The sequence below is a fragment of the Sciurus vulgaris genome, assembly GCF_902686455.1.
Source record: "Sciurus vulgaris genome assembly, chromosome: 18".
NCBI lineage: Eukaryota > Metazoa > Chordata > Mammalia > Rodentia > Sciuridae > Sciurus > Sciurus vulgaris.
This window is the reverse complement of record NC_136479.1, coordinates 34,126,501-34,143,639: the sequence shown is the minus strand read 5'-3', so window position 1 is coordinate 34,143,639 and position 17,139 is coordinate 34,126,501. Positions and strand designations below refer to the sequence as shown.

The window sequence follows — 17,139 nt, the reverse complement described above, 5'->3', positions numbered from 1 at the left end:
CTCAGGATATAGCCTCGTGTGTGTGTGTGTGTGTGTGTGTGTGTGTGTGTGTGTGTGTGTGTGTTTCACTCCAAAGCACAGAGACTTTAATCAGGACCCCAGCCTTGGCAGGTCCTGTATTCCAATCATAGTCTCCTGGTCCAACAAGTCTATCAGAAAATTTCTTGACCTTTTAGACATTCATCTACTTTTTCCAAATTGGTAGACAACTCCAGCAAAAGAATGGTCTGAAATGCTGGGCTCACCTCTCTGGATTTCTGTCTTTTCCCAGATCTTAGCCTCATAATTCTTTCCTATCTCTTTAACATTCCAAAGCCTTCAAACAGATTAAAAAATATTTTGACTAGCCTTCCTAACTTATGCAGTGAGTGGGTTGGTTGTAGTTACTTAATGTGTCATCTCCAGGAATGAAAGTCTTAGTAGACATTTTTTTTTTAATCTCCATTTTTCAGATAAAGACATGAGGCTCAGAGAAGTTAAGTAACTTGCCCAAGGTCACATAGCCCTAAGTGATGGAAGTGGGATTCTGACAAAGTATCTGACCCCAAAGCCTGTGTTCTTAATTACTATGCTATAATGCTACTGGGCAACCCACCTCTTTGGCTTCAAGCTTTTTATGCATTAGGCCCTGTTTCCTCCCTGCACAGGGCCACACCTCTCCCTTCTCTGTTGCCCAGGGGCCCCACAGAACACACCCATGCCTCTTTAGTAACTCCTTTGGCCCCATGAACTTCATGCAGGTCTCTCCCTAGGGACAGGGCAGAGCAGGACAGAAAATAGAAGTTCAGACGCAGTCTGAGCACAGAGAGATGGCACAGGGTCAGACATCACCTTCCTTCCTGGGTCCCTGGGTGGCAGTGAGTTTGCATGATCTTTATTTGGAATTCCTCCACCCCTTGCTGACTCATATGTAGCTTGAGTCAACTCACACTCTCTGGATTTGCACCTTTACATCCTGAGCTGCAGCAGAGTGGGGGGGGGGGGCTACGAGAGGGCCTGACAGCTCCCCTCAGTTGCCTTCTGTGGGGACCCCGCTATCTCCTTGGGTGAGCCAGGTCATCTTCAATGGGGAATGTGACTGGCTCCTCTCGGCTCTCTGGCAGCTTCGGTGTGAGCAGCGGGGCCTGTGTCCTTGTCCTTGAGACCCTCCCATCCAACTTCACAAGGAATAGGGGCCACCAGTCAGAAAGCCTGTCACCTGCTCCTCCCTCCTTCCCTCCCAAACGCTTCACATTTTCACCTGCCTCCCATCCTGTCCCAGATCCTGTCCCAGAGCGGTAGACGCTGCACAGCTAGGAAGACCACGAGCTACGGAAATACAGAAACCTGGGTTCAAATCTTGGATTTGTCACTTGCCCGGGTTAATTGTCCCTGGGTGAATCACAGTTTCTCAGAGACTAAATTTCTCATCTTGAAAATGGAAATCGCACCGGGCTGGGGTTGTGTGTCAGTGGTAGGGTGCTTGCCTGGCACGTGTGAGGCACTGTGTTCGATCCTCAGCGCCATATTAAAAAAATAAGTAAGTAAAATTAAGTTTTCGAGTCCATCTAGAACTCAAAATAGTTTTCTAAATGGTAAACACATACACACAGATATATGTAGTTTTGTTAAAGTGGTGCTGGGGATTGAACGCAGGGCCTTGAGCATGCTAGGCAGTTCTCTGTCACATAGTGCCACACTACCAGCCCTAAAACGGGAATAATTATATTCATCTTGTGGAACTCTTTTTAAGGGCCAAGGAAGATTGAATTCCCAAACTCACCATCATGTTTGGAAATTTTAACACTGTTCCTTGGACAATCAATTTTTTAAAAAGAAGACAAAAATACTAACAAGGATACAGAATATCTGAACAATACTCTCAGCCCACTTGAACTAACTGACATTTACACAACATTCCACCCAAAACCGAACTGCAAGATATATTCTTATCAAGTACACATGGAAGGCTCAGCAAGAGAGAGCACACGTGGGGGCCATGAAACAAATCAATGCGTTTCAAAAGCCTGGCATCACATGGTGCCCATTATCTGCCCACAGTGGACTGATCCTGCTCTGGTCCTGTGTTTGGTGCCCTCTCTGGAGTAGGCATTATTGTAATGTGAACATCTGGGATATCACAGTGACATTTCGTGGCCGTATCTTCTTAGCTCTTCTTAGCTGTGACAGTTTCTCAGAGCTTCCTTGCTTGAAATGACTTGATTGGTGCTGAGAAGTTCTGGCCGGGTGTTTTGTACAAAATCCTCTATGGGATTTGTCTAATATTTTCCTCTGATTAGACTGGGCTACATTTGATGTGCTTCAATTTATTGCTGTCACTCCATTTTTTTTGTAAGTTTTAGATGTCGATAGGCCTTTATTTTATTGGTGTATTTACATGTGGAGCTGAGTCTCAAACCCAGGGTCTTACACATGCCAGGCAAGTGCTCTACTGCTGAACCATCGCCCCAACCCTTGCTGTCACTGCATTTTGAGGCTTAGGTTGTTGCATTGGAGATAGTAAGGAGCCCTTTCAAATTAACTCCCATACTTTTTTTTAACTTTAAAAGAAAAGAGATTTCTTTGGCCCATGATTCAGGAGGTGCAGGTCCAGAGACTTGATCTGGTGACACTCTTCCTGCCCGCAGAGTCCCAAGGTGTCACAGAGCATCACACAGCAAGAGAAGGGGACTTGAGTCCTGGGTCTTTTTCAAAGGACTTCTGTCATCTTTCGTTCCGCCTGATGTCTGGCGTGATTAGATTGTCTGAGCTCATCTGCCACATTCCTTGCCTCAAACCCAGGCCCAGTCATGTTTTTACGGAGAGATCTCCTTCCTGTTTTGCTTTCTCCTTCTTTTCTCGGTGCTGGGGATTGGTCCAGGGGCACTTCACAACAGAGCCACATCCTCACCCTTTTTATATTATATTTTATTTAGAGACAGGGTCGTCCTGAGTTGCTTAGAGCCTCACTAAGTTCCTGAGGCTGGCCTTGAACTTGCAATCCTCCTGCCTCAGTCTCTTGAAACACTGGGGTAACAGCCATGCCCACCGCACCTGGAAGCTCTCATTCCTTTTAGTGGAGATGGTGCTTAGAGACCATAGTCAGTTACCAGGAATGCTCCTGTTACTGGGTTGCTGTTAGAGCTGGAAAACAAATGACTTGGAAAGTGAAAAACAAACTATGATCACATACAAATATTTATCACTTAAATCTACAATCATAAGGTTTGACTCATTTAATGTGATGTCTATAGCGCCTTCCCTCATCTTGGTTCCTGAGGATGCACACAACTAGATCTGTTTGCAGTTCTTCTGCTTCTAGGATAGATTCTGCTTGGAATCTGCCGTGCGCGGGTGTATCGCTGACTTGATGTGTGAGTAGGGTATTTGTTTCACTTCAGTGTCCATTTTTAGGAATTGCTTTGTGGCATTTTCTGTCCTGTGGCTTGCCAAAGGGAGGGACAGTAGACTCAAACTGGGAACCTTTGGTGCTCACCGAGGGAGCCATTGTATTCTTAGTTCACTAAGGAAAAACTCTCAACTCAGGGTTCACCAGATTTTCACAGTACCGTCTCCCAAGACCTTAATCTAGAGACCAGTTTTCCTCTGGGTGTTGGGGGCAGGAATCAGGCAGCTGATGAAGATCCAGAGGAGGGGTCAGCCCCAGCCAGTGTACAGGTTCAGAAACTATGATGACAACCAAGTGGCAAGAGTCTCCCCTGGAGCCTGAATATGGTCACTAGATATCACTCTCCACTAAAAGAAGCAAGAGCTCTCTGTAGAAATGGCTGATTCCAGATTTGTGTCAAGAAATGCAACAGATGAGCCTAGAAAAATCTCATGATGCCAGAAACCAAAGACAGATGAAGAACTGCAGTGTCTTTTTGAAAGGACACAGGCGTCGACGTGAAGGGTCTCCTGCTAGCTAAAAATGCAACACCTGAGCTTCAAGAGAGTATAATTAAGACAACAATGATTTAAAACATTACCATTGTACAAGATGACTGTGCAAGACAGAACAAGAGCAAACCCAAATCGCTGTGCTTCATAGAAGAAGATGCACTCTCTGAAACGTTTGACGCCGCTTTCTTATAGCAATGAGGAAACCTAGCAGGTCTGATAGTGAAGAATTGGAAGAGAAAAGGTTATTCTCAGGGCAGAGCCATCGACTAGCATATGGAAGGCCCAGGGTTCCATCCCCAGCACTTCAAAAACAAGCAATCCTTATCTGATGAGGATAATTTCACTGGGTGAAATTGCAGGCAGGTGCCACTGTCCTGCTGGCTCCTAAAGGGGCTTTTGGACTCTTAGGTCATGAAACACAGTCCTGATTCAGAACCATTTATGGCTCACCCTCAAACTCACTCAGGGGTGTCCAGGAGGCTGACAGACTGCTAAAGAAATGACTGGCCCTTTTTACATTCGGGTGGCTTGTGATTTACATAGGTGGCAGAAGCAGGTGTTGTCTCCCTGTTCTACAGGACCCTGAAACCCTCCAAGGGGCCAGAGGACGACATACATGATCTCTGGGCTCTCTTCTTGTGGAGGGGCCAGTTCCATAATTGAGCTGAACAGTTGGCTCTAAGGAGAGGCAGAGAGGCTCCTGGGACCCATCAGGAAGAGCTGAGAAGCCGCCTCAGCTCAGGAAGAGTGGGAGGCAGGTCCTCACTGTCATCCTGTGCTCCCTGGAAGACCAAGGGCACGTGGTCAAGGCTTAGGTCCTCTGTGGAGCAGCTTTGCCTGTGGCCCACGTAGTGATACGCACAGTCACCAGGGCACCCTGGGGATCCATGACAAGGGTTAAGACTTCTCCTCCTTCCTCCTCTGAGGCACCTTCCCACTTACCAGCTGCTCTCTTGACCAACAGGGAGGAGACAGAAGTAAGGGGGGACCATCCCTGCACAAATGGATACCTTGCCAGTCCCTCAGCCTGGCCCATGACTAGAGTTAGCACCTTCCCTTGTGGGCACTGTGTCCTCCAGGGGCTCCCACGCTGGATCTCTGGGAGGCACTTCCGGAGATGTGATCCACAGGAAATCCTCATGTCTGCCTCTCCCAGACAACCGACAAGTGCAGCTTCCTCTACGCTGAGGTCACAGGCTGCATTAGCATCTTCCCATGAGGTGGGAACAGATTACTCTCGCTTGCAGGAGTGTGTCCAGCTCCCCAGAGGAGCTGCGGAGCGCCTCCCGCCATATTGCAAGGGCTCACCACCTTCTCTCTTCCCGCCACTCTTCCATGTGCTTGAAATAGGTGAGCAGGTTTGGGAGGCACCAAATGAGCCCAGGGCCGTCTCCTTTGTGAATCATGCATCGGATGAGATGGCTCTGAAGTTTCACATCTGCTGCAGTTTTGAGTGTCACTGGAAAATTTTAACATCGCGCTCTTCTCATGCTAACGTATTTATCCCTCCTGAGTGTCAGAGATCCATGATCTTTTATAAACCTAACTTACTCCACTGACTCGCATTTGATTTATTTATAAACCCATGTGGTCTATTAAATATATTTACATATCTAATATGTTTAAGTATTATATATTTATACTGTATGTTACATTTTTATCATGACAATCCACTTATATTTATATATTTACGTGATATTGCTACGTAATATTCATATATTAATATATTAAACAAATATAATCTACCTGAATATCATTAATATATCATATAACTATAATATATTCATATATACTATATAACATATTCATATAATATATTCAAATATATTTTTGTTAACTCAATTTTTAAAATGTAATCATTTTCACTCAAACGAACTTTAAATCTCCAGTGAAAAACCCAAGCAACCGCTGCAGATAAAGCCACTGCCGAGTCTCTACCTTTCCGCTTGTGCCCGAGCTGACATGGGTGGACCTTGCACTTTCCCCGACCATCTTCACTTGGATCTTGGGCTCCTCTCGCTGTTTTCTTCGGGTCTTTTTCTTCTCAAGTCTATGGTTGGGTCTTCTTTTTGCTCCCATAATCCGAGGGAGCGTATGTCATGCTGAAATCAGGTTGGTTTTCTACCACCAGAATGTGTTCTGAATCCAGGTACGAAGGTGACCTCTGGTATGCTCTTGTGCATTCTGCTATTTTTTCCTCTGACAGTCCACCTGAGGTGCAGTGACCTTCCCAGAGTGAAGGACATGGAGGACCGTAGCCCTCTAAGTCGCTGGTCGCTCATGAACTTCCTGGTCTGGACAACTGCTGTCTGTCATGGAGTGTCCATCCTCAGCCTTCCTGCCTTTCTCTGGATCAACTGAATGCCTTCCATTATTCTGCTTATCTCTTTGTGGCATGACGAGGTCTAACTGTTTATTCTGTGACATCAGTGGCAGGTTTGGATTTACAATGGCATTTTTAACCCACCACAGCCAGCCTTCAAGGGCTGCTGTGCCCTCACACAGGACAAGGACTTTGCAACAGTTGACTTCCATTAGCCAGCTCCCAGCCAGTCTCGCCCTGCTCCCCGTGTTACCAACGCCTTAACACAGTACATGTTTAACTACATATTCAGTTGCAGATAAACACAGGACCTTTATTTTATCGAATGATTTATACGCAGTGCTGAGGATCAAACACAGTGCCTCACACATGCTCGGCAAGTGCTCTACCACTGAGCCACAACCCCAGCCCTGACATTCTCTTTTTGGGTTGTTGTTATTAAAAAGTTCATTTAATAAAAAGTTTAGTATGAAAATGTACATGATCCAATTTTTATGGCATAGCTAAACAGGCTCTTTGGAGAGGGGACACAGATTTCTTTGCTGAACAGCCTTTATTTATACTCATTCCAAGGCTTCTAACACGATGATACTATTTCCTCGGATTATCACCATTCCAATATTGTTCTGTTGTCCACGAGTGGCATCTCCACACATTCATCACAAGATTCATAAAGGGCTCAAATCCCTGCCATCTTTCTTGGACGTGTCTGCCACCCTTTAATTTCAGTGGTAACTTCTTGTCCATAACTTTTTTCACCTCGGGATGGTGAGCTTGGCTCACGCTGTCTACTTGGCAGCTCAGAGGTGCTTTCCATACCTTTTCTTGAAACAGTTATTTCTTCCATGTTTACTGCCCTCCTCTCTCCTCATTTGGGGACTCCAATTGCACGTATGTCTGACTGATGTTGTCCCGTAGTTCACTGATAGTCTGTTCATTTGTTAAGAAATAGCTTAGCTGGCTCTGGAGATGTAGCTAGGTGGGAGAAAACTTGCCTAGCATGCACAGGATCCTGTATTCAAACTCCAGCACTGAAAAAAACAGAAAAAAAAAAAAAAAAAACAAACCTTAGGTAATTTTGTTTAATTCTCCCTTATTTTGGTAACATCATGTAACATGACACTTGCCATTGTATTTAAAAGAGCACTGCATCTCCTTCTTAGCCACAATTTCATTTTCCAAGGTTTTGGTTACCCAAAATCCACTGAAGTGCCAAAATAGAACTGGCTAATTCCAGAATTAAATAATGCAGAAGTTTTAAATTGCTGTTCTGAGAAGCATTACAAAATCTCAGGCCATCTCGGTCCATTCCTTTGTCCACAGTATCCATGCTGTATGGGCTACCTGCCCTGCAGCAAGTGAGAGGGAGAGAGAGAGAGAGAGAGAGAGGGAGAGAGATGGAGACTACACTCAATTGGTCTTTACTACAGTATTTTGTTACAATTTCTTAATTTTGTAATTAAGTTATTGGTGTTGATCTCTTACTGGGCCTGGTTTGTACATTGAACTTTATCATAGGTATGTACATATAAAATACAGTGTATGTTTGCATCAGTACAATTGGAAGTTTCAGACGTCCACTGGAGGTCTTGGACTGAATCCCCCGCACATCCTGGGGAGCTACTGTGCAGTTCAGGGACATTACTTCCATTCATGGTGTTGCACAACAATCACCCCTGCGGATTTCAAAAACTTTTTCATCACCCCAAACAGAAATGCTGAACCCATTATGCAATAACTGCCTGTTCCCTCCCCCACCTAGTCTCTCATGACCTCCAATCTACTTTCTGTCTCTAAGTATTTGCCCATGACAGATATTTCATATAGTTGGGGCCATATAATATTTGTCCCCTGTGTCTGGGGGGAACCCAGGGCTTTGTGCATGTTAGGAAATTTCTGCCACTCATCTCTTGGTCACTTTTAGTGGACTGATGTTTCCATTCTGGGCTGTATTTTCCTTTCTTTCCTTTCCTTTTTTAATTGGACATCAGACTTCATGAATTTTCCCTTAGGACATGCTGGATATTTTTGTATTCTTACCCCCCAAAAATTATTTTTTTGAATTCGCTTTAGAGATTCAGTTAATCTCTTGAAGCCAGTCTGCTCTTTTCTCGTCTTGCTTTTGAACTTTGTGAAGTAGAAGCTGAGTGATTCTGTCTGGGACTATTTCTTCCCCTAGTTAGGGGAGACCTCTGGTCTGCCTCTGGCGATCCCTGAATCACGGTTGGCCTGTGTGGCATGTTGTCGGCCTGTGAGGCTCTGGGCGGCTCTGGGCACTGTCCCCTCTAATCCTGCCAGGTGGCCCTTTCCCAGCCTCAGGAGCTTTCTTCACATGCATGTGGCGGTTGATGCTCAGCTGAAGGTCCACATGAGTTGCCACAGTCCCCTCTGCTGTCTGCACTTGCCCTGCGAAGTCCAGCCGTTTCACCTTCCTGGACGTCCGTCGGAGAGGATGCTGGGCTTTCCTGGGTACTCCTCTTCCTACTGCAGCCTAGAAACTTTCTCCGGGCAGGAAGGTGGGGCACCCGGAGGGCTCTCCTCATTCGTTCCTTGTCTTTGAGCAATCTCTGTTCTTTACTGCATGATGGCCAATGTCATGAGTGTCACTGTTCCAGGACAGAGGATCATTTGGGTCCTTGTTACCCCTCTTTTATTTGGGGGGGGGGTACCAGGTATTGAACTCAGGGGCACTCCACCACTGAGCCACATCCCCAGCCCTTTTTTAATTTTATTTAGAGACAGGATCTCACTGAGTTGCTTAGCGTCTCACTGGTGCTGAGGCTGGCTTTGAACTCACGATCCTCCTCACTCAGCCTCCCGAGCTGCTGGGATTATAGACCTGAGCCACTTTTACCCCTGTTGATGGAAGCAGAGATCCACAACCTTAACTCTGTTCTTTCATGTACCTACTGTTTCATTTCAAATTTCAGAAGGACAAGTGTGATTTTCTAATATGCAACTCGAATACACACACTCGTGGGTGTGTTTGAGTGTGTGTGTGTCCTGACTGTCAACTTATTCTCAGCCTAAACACTTTGGATAACTATTTAGAGCATATGTCTCTAAAGGTTTGTCACTTTGAAAGAAAAATACATTCTAGTTTTCTCCTAAGGGAACAACAGAAAATCAGAAGCTATGAATAGAATATTTGAGATGTTAGGTCTTAAATTAGTAAAGTGATAAAAACAACAACAAGATGCTACTTCACATTCACTAGGATGGCCATAGCCCCCACACAGCCGGGTACAGTGGTGCATGCTTGTAATCCCAACTACTTTGGAATCTGAGGCAGGGCCATCACAAGTTCAAGGCCAGCCTCAGCAACTCAGCAAGACCCTGGTTCAAAATAAAATATAAAAAGGTCTGGGGATGTGGCTCAGTGGTTAAGCACCCCAGGTTCATTCCCTGCACCATTATCCCCAAATTTTATCTAAATACATACATACACACATATGTGTGTGTGTGTGTGTGTGTGTGTGTGGAAACACACAAAAACTTATACATCAATGTTACAGCACCCTCATTCATAATAACCCCAAACTGAAAACAAACTCAATGTCCATCAGTGGATGAATGGATATATCAAATAAATACGTTCGATCCACAAAGCGGAATCTTCTTTGGCCACACAAAGGAAGGCACTGCTGAGAGATGGCAGGGCACGGAAGGGCCTTGAGGACACGATGTTCATGGAAAGAGCCAGACTCCAAAGGCCATGTACTGTATGAGTCCATTTGTCTGAGATGTCCAGAATGAATCCAGGCACAGCACGGAGACAGAAAGCAGATTACTGGTGGCCAGGGGAGGGGGAGAGAGGACAGGGAAGTGATTGCTCGTGAGCACAGGGATTTTCTTTTATTTGCACTGCTGTGGATTGAACCCAGGACCTTGAACATGCTAAGCACACACTCCACCAATAACCTCCAGCCCCAGCCCTGGTATAAGGATCTCTCCGGGGTGATGAGAACGTTCTAGAGTTGGCCATGGTGATGGTTACACAGTTGTGGGAATCTACTAAGAACCACTGAATGATGCATATAAGAAGAGCAACTTTTATGTGTACTGAGTCCTTCTGTCACTGGCTCATTTCTCTTGGCTGAACGTTTTTTGGTGAAGTGGCATTTCATTGTAATTTTGACTAACGTTTTTTGGTGAAGTGGCATTTCATTGTGATTTTGACTTGCATTTCCTGATGGTCAAATCATGTTGAGCATCTTTTCAGGGGCTTATTGGCCATTTGTGTATCCTCTTTGGAGACATGTCTATTCAAATACTGTACTCATTTTCAATTTGAGTTTTTAAACTTTTGTTGTTGAGTCATAAGTGTTCTTTATATATTCAGGATCCTGGACCAATATTGGATACATGATTTCCAAATGTTTTCTCCTATTTTCTTTTTACTTTTTTAAAAGATATTTTTGTAGTTGTCAATAGACCTTCATTTTATTTATATGCAGTGCTGAGAATTGAAACCAGTACTTCGTACATGCTAGGCAAGTGCTCTACCACTGAGCTATAGCCCCGGCCTCTCTTTTCACTTTTTTAACAAAATGAAATCAATTACTTCAGTGATTAAATGCCCTTCATTTTTAAAATTGGGAACTATTCCATGACTACAGGAATGTACATAATATAAAAATGAGGCATTCACAACAGCTAAGCTGTAGAACCAACCTAAATGCCCATCAACAGATGAATATATACAGAATTTGTGGTCTACATACACAATGGAATATTACTCAGTCATAAAGAAGAATTAGTCTATGGCATTTGCAGTAAATGGATGGAGCTGGAGACTATCCATCTATTATTGACTAAGAGAAAGAAGCCAAACCCCCAAAATCAAAGGTGGAAGGTTTTTTTTGCTGATATGTAGAAGTTAAACCACAATAATGAGCAGGGAGGGAAAGAAGAGAAGTTCAGTAGATTAGACAAATGGAAACAAGAGGAAGGAGGGGGATAGGCTAGGAAAAACAGTAGAATAAACCTAATACAATTTTCCTATGTACACATATGAAAATACCTAAATGAATCCCACCAGCATGCCCACCCTCAAGAATCAGGTCCTAATTAGAATAAGACATATCCCATGCTTGTATAATTTTATCAGAATGGATTCTACTGTTATGTATAACTAAGAAGAACCAATAAAATAATAAGGCACAAAATAAAGCAAAATGAACACCCACATACTCACCATCTAGTGCAAAAACCATTCCCCTCTTCCCCGTCTCTGTCTTCCCTCCTACTGGATCCCTATCCATTCTCACTCAATTATGCTAAATATTAAACTTGATGTTCACCAACCTTTCTGGTTTTCATGTTTTTGCCATATGTGCATATATTTTTTGAACTTTATAAAGTGGAATAACATTATGTATCCTTTTACAACTGACTTTTTTCTGAATATTTTGTTTGTGAGCTTTCTCTGGGGTGATGGGCCTCGCTGGAGTCCATGTTCATTGCTGGGTTCATTATAGAAACACACCTTAATGTATTCGCCTTCCTCCTACCAGTGGACATCCGGATTATTTCCAGGTTTTTGCAGTAGAATGGTGAACATTCTTCTGGAAGTCTTCTGAGCATGATGTGAGTTTCTTTCTTTTCTTTTTTTTTTTTGGTACCAGAGATTGAACCTGGGGCACTTTGGCACTGAGCCACATCCCAAGCCCTTTTTACATTCTATTTAGAGACAGGGTCTCACTGAGTTGCTTAGGGCCTTGCTAAGTTGCTGAGGCTGGCTTTGAACTCCGGATCCTCCTGCCTCAGCCTCCCCAGTCACTGGGATTACAGGTCTGGGCCACTGTGCTTAGCTGGTGCAAGTTTCTTTAGGGTCATATTTAAGGGTGGAATTTCTGGGTAAAAGCTATGCACCTCTTCAAAATCCCTAGTTTTCCAAAGTGTCTACCTCTCTCACTCAGTTTAGAGTTCTCATTGATCCACTCTTGGCCACACACAGTATTGAAGGCCTTTAATTTTTGCCAGTCTTGTGTGTGTGTGTGTGTGTGTGTGTGTGTGTGTGTGTGTGTGTGCTGTTAAAATATACATGATATGCATTTTCCATTCTATCAATTTTAGGCATATAATTAAGTGGCATTAATTGCATTCACAATGCTGATAACTATCACCTTATCTAGTTCTAAAACTCTTTCACCACAACCAGGAATTCTGCATCCATTGACTCATACTGCCTGTTCCTCCTTCTTCCGGTCCCTGGTAACCTCTCATTGACCCTCTGTCCCTAGGAATTTGATGATATCTTCTAAAGAGCACCAATTTTTTTTCTCTGGGGTACTGGGGATGGAACCCAGGGACACTTAACTCCTGAGCCACATTGCAGCCCTTTTTATTTTGGGACAGGGTCTCCCTGAGCTGCTTAGGGCCTCACTAAGTTGCTGAGGCTGGCTTTGGACTCATGATCCTCCTGCCTCAGACTTTCGAGCTGCTGGGATGACAGGCATGTGCCACCGTGCCCAGCACGAGCACCACATTTTCATCTCAATTAGTTGCTAATACCTTTGTCCAAGTCGAAACACTCCAAGCTAAGGTTACAATGCACGCATGCGTGGGCATAAAAACCTCCACCTGTTTTTTTTTTTTTTTCTTTTCTTTTCTTTTTTTTTTTTCTTTTCAGGAGTTTTTTTCAGCCAGCTCCAAGCAAGGCAAACCAGGTCAGTGAGGATCACTTTTCGGATGCACACATGCTTCCTCTCACCTCTAAGACCTGTGTCTTGTCCAGTTTGTGTGCAAGATCAAGAGTCTTGATCATGTCAAGTAGACTCAGGAGGCTGGTGGAGGCTGCAGGCTGTCAAGTGAGAAGCTGCTCAGGGTGTTTTCTTTTCTTTTTTATGGTGCTAGGAATGGAACCCAAGGACCTGAGCAAGCCCCAGCCCAGGGCTTTTTTTGATGACAGATGGCTGATTCCTCATGATATCATTGTCTCTCTGCCATTTGATTTTTTCTTTTATCTTTCTTTTTTTGGCACCAGGGATTGAACCCAAGGGTGCCTAACCACTGAACCACATCCCCCACCCTTTTATCACTTATTATTTTATTTTGAGACAGGGTTTTGCTAAGTTGCTCAAGGCCTCGCTAAGTTGCTGAAGCTGGCCTTGAACTTGAGATCCTACTGCTTCAGCCTCCTGTTGGGTTTACAGGCATGCACTACAGTGCCTGGCTCTTTGCCATTTCTAAACATTTTATTTGAAATACTTTCAATTTTTATCCACTGTGTAGAGCAGGGTTGTTTATTTGGGGTCCTCAGATGGTTCACAGCTATAATTAAGGAAGCCCATGAACTTGACTGGAAATGAGATTACCTTTTTATTTATTTATGTAGAACTGGGGGATAGAAACCCAGGGCCTCACACGTGTCCAGCAAGCACCCCACCACGGAGCTACACCCCAGCTTACTTCTTTTAATTAACCTCTAACTGAAAATTGCATTTCTTTCATTTGAGAAACCACATCAGTATTAGCTGCACCTGTCACTTTGCCACCAATAGAAATCAGAGATATTATTGTAGCACATCTTGGTTGTTGCAGAACTTGAAGTATCATTTGCATTCAACGTACTTTGAACTGTTTTTAGTTAGAGCTTGCTATTTAAAGTGTTAAAAAAGAAACAGGTATATTATCATATCAAACATTTAAAAATATTTGAACCTTTTATATTTAAGAGTTCGAATTTCATTACATTCACTTTCCTCTGCTAATCCATTTATATTTTATGGCATATTAAACATTATTCTGAGAAGAACTGAGGCACAAAAGAGACTAGGAACCCCTGACTCAGAGCCTTTTGGGGGAGAGATGGACCCTGAGAAAACTTTCTACCCGCAGGATAGCAGTTTTGGCCAGGTGCATCTTATTGTTCCTTAAAAAGAATTTTGGGGGCTGTGGCTGTGGCTCAGTGGCAGAGCACTTGCCTAGCATGTGTGAGGCACTGGGTTCGATTCTCAGCACCACATATAAATAAATGAATACAATAAAGGTCTATGGATATCTTTAAAAATTATTTAAAAAAAGAATTTTGGGAGAATGATTAAGATTCATTACTCAAAATCTGCCTTTCCTGTCTGTCTGTCTATCTATCTATCTATCTATCTATCTATCTGTCATCTACTATGGTACAGTGTTCTATCTCTGAGTTACACCCCCCCAGCCCCATTTATTTTATTTGGAGATTATATTATATAATACAATATAATTATATATTGCCAAGGGTGTCACTAAGTTGCCAAGGCTGGCCTCAAACTCACCATCTTCCTGCTTCCGCCTCCAGGGTTGCTGGGATTACAGGTGTGCCCCACCAGGCCCGGAGGCTTGGTGACCTCATTGCTAGGCATATCGGAACCTTTCTGGATCCTTGGAAATTTACTTCTACAGCAAAGGGGCTCCAACATATCTGTTAGAAATACCACCAGAGGCAATCGTTTATTTAACCATTCCTGATATGCTAATTCCATTTCCGTAGGCACCTTTGACCTTCAAGGCCAGAGAACAGCCAGTTTTCTGTGCTGGGGGGAAGGAACAGGTGTGGACCCTTTCCCTCCCCCAGCACAGGTACCTGGGCTCCCATGGGAATGATCTACTTACTTGGAGAAGGCTGAGTCTCACAAGTGCAGCAGGAAGTAGAGCACTTTTGCACTTCCTGTCTGACTGGGGGTTGCTGACGAAGGGAAAACCTACGCCATGTGGCCAGGCCCAGGTGTCCTCCCAGGGAGACCCTGTACTCTTGGTCACCTTCCGTCAAGCTGAGTGGGCCCAGGTGTCCTCACCTAGACCTGCGTGTGGCTCCAGGGTCCCTTCCAGGAGAGTTTATAAACTGCAATGCCTCAGTTCTTGAACTTGGAGTCTTTATAGTGCCAGAATCAGTCATCTGTAGATCATGTAGGGGGGTGTTCAACCCCACCTCCTACCTGAGGGAGAAGTGGGAGATCAACGGCCAATGCTAGAAAGAGGACGCCAGACCCTGGGGGCCCCTTGCTGGAGACAAGGTGCAGATTGGGCCCCGGTTCTCAGCAGCCCCTCCTGGGTGGAGCTGCCCCTGGGCTCCTGCAGGACCGACCACCCTCCACCAGACCCAGCCACTCTGTAGCTGACCTTCCTTCACTGCTGCACCCCTCTGCTGCTGTGGCCAGCCCCTCATCTCTCACCCAGACTTACAGCAGCCTCCTGCCACTGGTCTCCAGGGTGATCTCAGCTCCTGTTTCTCACTGGCACCGGCTGCCCAGCGCCTTCTATTTCAAATTGAGCTCCCAGCTGGGCGTTCAAGGCTTTTTCCACCTTGCCGCTCCCTGGGCTGGCAGCCCTCCCCTCCCATGCCTGGTGTCTGCTGGGGTTTGGTGGTTCCAGGGCTTGGCCCCACCCCATCACGCTGCAGTGGGCCCGCTTGGCCACAGTCCCTGCTACCCCAGAGTCTTGGCACAGAGCAGGTGTCCAAAACACTGGTTGAGGAGCACATGATGCCACCCCAGAGATGCTGTTGTTATCTGTGCAACTGCTGTGATTTCCCCAGGGCCCCATTGAGTCTGGGCTTTCTAGAAGCACAAGACTTGAGTGACAAAATTGAGGTCTGCCCCCGTGGCACACTGCGGGAAGACAGTCCCCTTTCCACTTGCTGTCCTGGTGCTTGCCCTCCTGGCGCATCCCTCTAGTGGGCCCCGGGGTCACCTTGCCATTTCCTAGCGTTGTGTCCTGAGTTCACTTTAGGAGCACCATGGGAACAGTACCTGATTGCCAGTCTTAGGGTGGGTACCGATCATACTCTGGGCCCGACTGTGCAAAGGTGACTTCTATCAGTATATTTTGCCTGCTTCTGTGCCCAGATTCCCGTGCAATCACTTACCGTGGGACTCTGCAGTGGCTGGCTGTACCAGGAGGAGGGCCTGCAGGGCAAATTTTCACTTCTGAGGCTTCCTCAGAACCCTTTCAAAAGGCCGCATCCATTGAGAGTGAGGCGGATGCTGGGGGCGATGTCTATGCTCCCCTCTTGCCAGAAGGGAGGAACGTGCAGGAGGCCCCAGCTGACTGAGGCAGAGGTGGCAGGATAGCTCTCCCCAAGCATCCGCTGCTCAGCTCGAGTCTCCCCTGGACTCCCCTGCTCCTGCTGGGGTGAGATGGGGGCTTGCATTTCGCCTCACACAGACCCCAAACCACCAGTGCATGGAGATGCTAGGAGTTGAGGTAGCACAGACCTTGTGTTCCTTGTAGCCCTGGTGGCAGCAGAAGGGGCTGTTCTGTCACTTCCTGGTAGCTGAAGCAGCAAAACCCTTGGAGCCACCCCAAGGGGCTTCTGTCCACTTATAGGTCAGGGGCTGTGGGTGCCTCAGCTGCAGTCCTGGGGGTTTAGCTGTCTTGGGGGGTCTACACATCATGGCCCTGGTCCTACAAGGCTCAACTGGGGTTCCAGATCACCCATTGGTTGAGACTGGGGGAGGTGATGTGGGCTTTGACTCAGCAAGAATAGGATTTTTCTCAGAAGGAACACCGCCCAAGGCTGGGGACACGGAGTTCCAGCTGTGGCTTTCTTGCTGGCAGGCACGGTGTGCGGGTGGGGCAAGTTTGAGTCAGGGTCAGAGTTGGGAAATTCAGCCTCTGTCACTGTCCAGTCTCCCGGAGGGGCTAACGTGGAGAAGCCCTGCGCCTCGTCTGTGCACACTTCCAGGCCTCTACAACCCTCATAAGGACACCCTGCTCTCCTCGCCCTGACATTCAGGGCGCCCTGACCCGGCCCCGCCCCATGGTTCAGGGCGCACCTGAATGTCTCCTCCTTTTTCCTCTAGCGCCCCCTTTCTTGTCCCCTCCTCTTTCAGCTCCACTAAAGCCCCTTCCCCAGTTCTGACTCTCTGAGCCCCGCTGCTTATCTCAGGGGTCTCCCATAAGACAGCGGGACGAGGCCAGGCAAGCCCCAAGTCACGGTCCCTGAACGG

The 17,139-nt window shown here is 45.9% G+C and overlaps 1 pseudogene across 1 annotated transcript; it reads right to left on the bottom strand.

The window, feature by feature from the left end:
- Positions 1 to 6,074: 6,074 nt before the first annotated feature.
- On the bottom strand, positions 6,075 to 17,051 carry LOC306650087 (small nuclear ribonucleoprotein G-like; annotated as a pseudogene). The gene is made up of 3 exons (XR_013766966.1): positions 14,986 to 17,051; positions 14,467 to 14,612; positions 6,075 to 7,236 (listed from the first exon to the last, which is right to left on the bottom strand). The product of XR_013766966.1 is annotated as a small nuclear ribonucleoprotein G-like (transcript).
- Positions 17,052 to 17,139: the final 88 nt, after the last annotated feature.